This window comes from Bidens hawaiensis, unplaced genomic scaffold, assembly GCF_021521415.1.
Source record: "Bidens hawaiensis isolate Kalapana, Puna unplaced genomic scaffold, B.hawaiensis_p1.1 tig00009092_1, whole genome shotgun sequence".
Classification (NCBI taxonomy): Eukaryota; Viridiplantae; Streptophyta; class Magnoliopsida; order Asterales; family Asteraceae; genus Bidens; species Bidens hawaiensis.
Window position 1 is genome coordinate 7,739 of NW_027491669.1, and position 7,738 is coordinate 15,476.

Below are 7,738 nucleotides of genomic sequence, written 5' to 3' on the forward strand. Positions count from 1 at the left end.
ATCATATAGCCTGTATCCAAACTCATCTTGCACATAACCAAGGAATATACACTGTCTGGACTTCACATCAAGATTTGATCTTTCATCTTTGGGAATATGCATAAATGCTTTGCATCCAAAGACCCGCAAATGACGATACGAAACATCTTTGCCACTCCAAACCCTGTCTGGAACATCATTATGCAAAGGAATACAAGGAGTAAGATTAATAACATGTATCGCTGTATTTAAAGCTTCTCCCCAGAAAGAATTATGCAACCCTGCATGTGAGAGCAGACACTTAAACCTTTCAACCAAAGTTCTTTTCATCCGCTCTGCTAAACCATTCAACTGTGGTGTCTTGGGAGGTGGCCTTTGGTGTCGAATACCCTTCTCTCTACAATAAGCATTAAAAAGACCAATGTATTCACCTCCATTATCTGTACGAACACATTTGAGCTTCTTCCCAGTTTGTCCCTCAACTAGCGCATGAAACTGCTTAAATACATCAAATACTTGATCTTTATACTTTAAAGTATAAACCCATACCTTCCTCGAATGATCGTCTATAAATGTGACAAAATATAAGCAGCCCCCAAGTGTTCTAGTCTTCATAGGACCACATACGTCTGAATGCACCAAGTCAAATATACTTTCTTTTCTATGAGGAGGATGACTATTAAAAGAAACTCTCTTTTGCTTACCATTCATACAATGAGAACACTTCTTCAAATGAATATATTTCACACCGGACAAGGCATCTTTCTTCAACAAAATAGACATCCCCTTTTCACTCATGTGAGCAAGTCTCTTATGCCACATATCGGTAACATCATAATTCGTCAATGAATTAACCGAGTCTCTAGAGATGTTTGGATGTGCCATGTATAACTTTGAAGTTCTTTCACCTCTTGCCACGATCAACAAACCACGAGTGAGTTTCCAAATTCCACCACCAAAGGTACTGTGGAAACCATCATCATCTAATGTGCCTGCGGAGATCAAATTAACTCTAATATCCGGAACATGTTTTACATTGTGTAAAACCAAATCCATCCCAGTATCAAACTTCAAGCAAACAACCCCAACACCAACGATCTTTGATAGCCCATTATTACCCATCTTGACATTCCCAAAATCACCAGGAGTATAAGACGAATAAAATTCCCTTTGTGATGTCACATGACAAGTAGCACTACTGTCAACAACCCAACTCGAATCATCACGTGCAATGTTCACCCTATCATAATCACAACAAATATGAAACTCTTCGGTGGCAGTGTTAGTTTCAGAAGTACCTTCATCACCGTCATCTTTCTTGTGGTTATTCTTTTTATTGTTTTAATTAGCCTTCTTGTTCTCCTTTTTCAACTGTCTGCAATATTTTATTATGTGTCATTTTCTACCACAATGATTACACTCATAATCTTCAAACTTTCCTCTAGACTTACTGCGGTGCTTTGCTTTATTACTCGGACCTCTGCTATGGCTTCTCCCCCTACTTTCAGTAACCAAGGCATCTGAATGTGAAGAGGAACCTTGTGACTTTCTTCTAATCTCTTCATTTATAATATTACCTTTAGCCAATTCCATAGTAATAATACCGTTAGCTACGGAGTTGGACATGATGTCCTAAAAGTCTCCCAAGAATCTGGTAAAGTACCAAGAAGCCATAAACCTTGTATCTCGTCTTCAAACTTAATACCCATACCTGCAAGCTGATTAATAACACCCTGAAAAACATTCTAATGATCAGTAACAGGAGTTCCATCACGGTATTTCAAGTTTATCAACTGTTTAATCAAGAACAACTTATTGTTCCTGGTCTTCCGAGCATACAACTCTTCAAGCTTGGTCCATAGAGTACGAGCATGACTCTCCCCACTAATATGGTTCAAAACATTATCATCAACCCATTGCCGAATATACCCTCAAATCTTCCAATGCAAAATATTTCGTTCTTCAACAGATTTATCTTCAGGTTTATCGGTAGTAAAAACAGGCAAATAATAATCCTTCACGTAAAGAAGGTCTTCCATCTTGCCTTTCCAAACATGATAATTGGAACCATTCAAACTCACCATCCTACCTGTATTAGATTTCATCGTTCAAACAAGTCTTAACCCAAGAACAAGAGCCGAAGCTCTGATACCACTCTATTGGGAAAAACGACCACCTAGCCACAAACCGGTAAACAAAAATTGTGGAATTAATCTCCGTTTGGCTAAACTTTTCCCGGTCCGAATAAACCAATGAGGATGCAAACAAATAGGGTAATTTAAAAGTAAATAATGACACAATAATTTTAGCGTGGAAAACCTCTCAATGCGAGAATAAAAACCACAGGACTACTAGAGCCGCTTCAAATCCACTATCACCAATAATAGCAATACAAAGTCTTATCTAGGTAAAACTAGAGGCATACACAAAACATCGTATACTTGGTACAAACAATCTTTAAGTATATGGAATCAAACTACAAAATAATACGAGTAAGAGGTATCACCAACGAGAGAATGAATCGATCTCTGGCACGTCTCTTATCTTCAACAAAACACCAAAACCCTTGGATTCGTCTCTGTTGATCTTTGACTGTAGCAAAAAAGGAACCCAAAATACCCCCACAATATTTTTCGTAATGTATGTTTGTATTGTCGGCTGTAATGTAAACCACCAAAGACCCCTTTTATATCCTGTTGTGTTGAGACTTGGAGCCCACGATGGGCATGTGGTCTCAAAAAGCCCAGCCAAAATCAAACTCCAACTTTTGTTCATCTGTGAACACTGAACAACAATAATAATATCTTTTTTTTCTTTAATTATTAAAATATAATAATAATAATAACCCATGTAGGATAATATTTGTTGGGCTTTCTCATAGGCAAAAATATCCCAACATTAACTTCACAACCGGACTACGCATTGTACAACTATAAAGAAAACCGTAATCCTCATGTTTTTCACAAATGACTTCTAATTAAATGTAAATAAATCATAACAAAGGCCTAAAGCTCCAAATATAGAAAACAATTTTTATTCACCGCCAATCTAAAGATTTTAAGAGTTGTGACATCTTGTTTGGCAACAGCTTTGAAGGGGCATCTGACAAGAAGAAAGTGCCCTTCGATGGATGGTCGTCTATTGAGACGGGTTCGCAGTCTAGGTCGTGCAGGTTGGGAATTTGTAACGTTATCTCGCCTATCTTATTTCATATTTATATTTGTCTGGAATGAATGAATTACTTTTACACTTAAATTGCTAATAATAAAAATTCTTTTATCTTTAACTTCATCACGGGTAAAAATAATGAACATATGTCATACTTGTTATGAATAATAGTTATTATGGTTATCAACACCTAAAATAGATTTGCTTATTCTCCAAGTTTTCACATCCCTATATAATATTCTATTGTATCTCATTGTATGATATATGAAATCTCTCTCTTTCTCCATACATCTCTTTGTTATATTACTTTGCTATTAGTTTTGTTTCACAACACGTTATAAGCACGAGTCTCTAATAACACAAAACCTCTTCCGCTGCTCACAAAAATCAAGATGTCGCCATTCTAGAGCAATCTGCAAATCAAGTAAGCATCTTTGAATTCATTATGTTATAGTCCATTGAACTTGAATGTATCAGTCAACTTATTAGTTTAACAAACGACTTATTTTGGGAACTCTTTGTTAGCCCATAAATTTTAACCAGTCGTAATTGATAACAACCGTTTTAATTAAGTTTTTAGTTTTCTATGTGTTCAAGAATGTAACTTTCTTTTGCAAACAAACATTATTATTTATATTCCTCATATCATACTAATCGATTAAAATAAATGTTTTAATTTACATGTGGAATGAAAACATAGATAATTGCTTTCAATGTGTGTTACTGTGTTCTAGATTTATTATTGATTATAACTTGTATATTGTTATATTAGTTTAAAATAATGATCTAAAATAGTATATTAGTATGTTATATTGATTAAATTTAAAAGTAATATACATAAAACACCTTTAAATATTGAAAAGCGTATTTCCTTTTAAAAGTCATACGCAAATTTACGCAAATTTTAGATGAAAATTTTCACTAGAATTTTGTGTGTCATTGTATTTCAATTTGTTTTTATTAATCTATATTCTCACGTCTCTATTTTTTTGTCAATATATATTCACAATCATTTATATGAACCTAACTAATATGTCAAATTCTCAATAAAAGTTTAGGATATATTATCCTGTTAATAGATAAAATTCATAAATGATTTATGAGTTTACTTTTACATGATTATGAATAAATCAACCAGGTTTATAAACAATGATTCTTTTAAATTATGATAAGAGTAGAGGTTTTGGAGATTTGTTTATCTTTTGAATGTGTATTTAATGGCTTTACGATATTTCGTTAGTTGTTTTAAACCAATTACAACATTATTAGTTTAAATAATACAGATGTTGATCAAATTTTAAAGATATGTTCCTTTTTATCTTGTTGAATATTATTATATTAAATGTTGACTATAATTTTTATATGAATATTAGTGAAATTTATTAGGGGTGTTGGTAATTAATTATTTTTTCATGATCTTTATATTCAGTAAATATACTTGGGTTGTCTTCATTCCAAATATATATGGGAATTTTAATTGATATGAGATTCTACATTCACCAAGAAAAAATATGGTTTACTTTTATAATGGATGTAGTATTAAATATCTATTAATAGAAATTATGTCTTTGATTTGATGAACAATTGTTATTTTGCATGATGGTTATATTGTTAGATCGATCGAAAAACAAAGTTGCTTAAATCGTTATCAATTTTATGTGTTTTAGTTAATATCTTGATACATGCTTATATTTATATGTGGTAGTTCTCATTGCATACTGTAACTTGAGATGGATTTTGAACATACAAATTCTACGATTTTATTGATTAAGTAATTGCAATCGACATAACTGTTTTATGTTTAAAAGTAGAGTGGCATGTTTTTGTATGAAGATATACTTGTGATTTGGTACACCATGATTGGTTTAGACGTAGTCTATATATTTGTTTGTAACAGATAAAAACAAAGAACACTTTGTTTCATAAAGTTTTAAAACTTGTTTTATATGGTAACATGTATAACGTCGTGTGTATTGTATACTTTATTTACATTGTATACATTGTATTCTATATGCTATCATTTGTAATATAACAAATAAACCAAATGTGTGGTTTATTATTACTATCATGAAAGAGTATAAATGTGTTCAAATATGAGGCTTGAAGTGTCATTCTCCCTAAATCTTATTATTGAAGGTTATAAAATATAGCATGATAAATCTTTACATGACTCATTCATGTAATTACTTCTCATTACTTGTTATATGAAGAGAAGATTAATTATGAGGAAAACCCGGATAAGACCATTTTTCATTTGTCAAACCTCAAATATGCTCCTGAAGTAGCATATCATTAAACCGTATGAAGGCTCTGAAGTGATTTTGTATCTATGCCCGAGAAAATTATGAATAAACCATGAAAAGTGTTTGGTTTGATATCATTCCCTGAAGTGAATGTGAATACACACTGATTGTTGCGATCATGGTCATAATAGAATTTGTAGCAATGTTTATATTAATAATGAGATCGGCTATCAAAATTATAATGTTGGTCATGCTAATAATGAGATCGACCACCACATGTGGCAAAGAGATTGACCATATATGAGAACAAAATCTGGAAATACAAAAGTGAAATCACATGATCGTTTGAAACGATAATACAATGTTCACTCATATTTACAATCTTGTACTAAAGAAGCATGATACATATACGATCATAAACCTAAAGTTTATGAATCATGTTATCTAATGGCATGACCGGTTAGACCACACCGAGTCAATGATGTGAAATATATTCAAAAACCATGAGATTCTTCATGATGATTAAACATGCAAAGTTTGCTCTCAATGAAAATTACTTATTTATTAAATAGAATAGGGTGTGAATCCCAAAATATTATGGAATCTAGTATGATACCATTTAGTATTTTCAAAATCGATGCATCGTCTAAATCGTTATCAAGAATGCAACTTCATGTTTGCATGTTCTATGGCTTAGCTAATAAGATAGCAAGCATATTATTCCAGATTGGTATATTTACATTCGATTATAATGATGAATTTGATTCCGAAGTTAATAATGATCATTGGAATAAGTGTTGAACATCATAACAGATTATGTTCTTACATAAATCATTTTGTTAAAGACGATTACTCAACGTCTATAATTGGTTGCAAAGGAAATTATCACGAGAGCAAATGTTCATGTTTGTATTTGAGTAAATATGATTTTACATGTCTTAAAAACTAATCCACATCAAGCCAACAAGTTATGATACTTCCTTCCCATTGTAATTGGTTTTTGGTCAGTAACAAAGTATTTCTCATCTAATGTGTGTTATATACTAAAACTAATTCACCACAAGACACAAAGATGAGGCCACAAAGGAAGTTAGGAATTTATGTTAATATCTAAAATTATATACTTAGAGCTGTTAATGTGATATTTGTTTATAGCTCATTAGTTTTCACTTCAGTAAATCAACATTCCCAACATTAGGGGGAGAAATAAAGCAATTGGAAAACGATTTAATTAGAATGAATTATCATTGATCATCAAACTAAATTATATGAACTAAAATTTCAAAGGATAATTTATGTATAAAGATTAGCAAATCAATTACCAGAAGATTCACTGACCAAAAGTGAGTGTCTAACTAAGACACATATACGAACTTCTAATGCTTCAATTAATAAATGTCCAGGATGGACAACACATACGATAATAAGTCTAAAGCACGCGTGTAGCGTGGTAGACTGGTCGGTTACAAAGGTAAAATTTCCTCAAAAGTTGGAGAAAATAATGAAGATGGTCAAGTCGAGGTGCAGTAAAAGGTCTCTTGAAAGAGATTAGACATGATGGTTCTTGAAGAACCTTAGGTACCAGAAAAACAAAGAGCTCTTAATAAATTATATTGTATCATGTCTACAAAGATATATGGAATCGAAATAAAATCGACGTCGCTATACTTTTATATATATGTATAATTAGCGCTTGAAATGATGATGATGAGGATCAAGATTCTAAATCTGCCTATAAAATGATTGGCCAAAGTGGAAAGACGCATGTCACACCCCGACCAAAGGCGGCGAAACATGCCGAGGTGTAACGATTGCCCATAAGCGCATGACACTATTTTAAGCGACAATATTTAACAACTCATTTCATTTCACAACATCGAAAGTGTCACATAACAATAATCATAAGTCAAACACAACAAAATATAACAAAATATAGCAAATCAAATATTGTTCATTTTTGCTAATATCCTAACGCTATTTGTGACGTTTTCTTCACCGAACTCCAAATCAACCTAGATGCAAACCTGTAACATTTCATAAAATAAAGTTTGTCAACACAAAGGTTGGTGAGCAATTCATAGTTTTTGAGCATATATGTATACTAGTGGAAGTGCCCGCGCGTTGCAGTGGGATACAATAGAAATTCGGTCGATGCATTTATACATCGAAGGAAAACATTTTATATAAGAAACTGAACTAGTGGAGGCAAACCCTAGAATCCGTAGATGTGATTTGGGAATTGAAGATGAGGTCTTAAAGTAGGCTTCAATTGAAACGGATCTGGGATTCAATAGCGGGTATATGGAAAGGGTAAAGTATTCATTTGTTGCATTCAAATGAAAGATTCA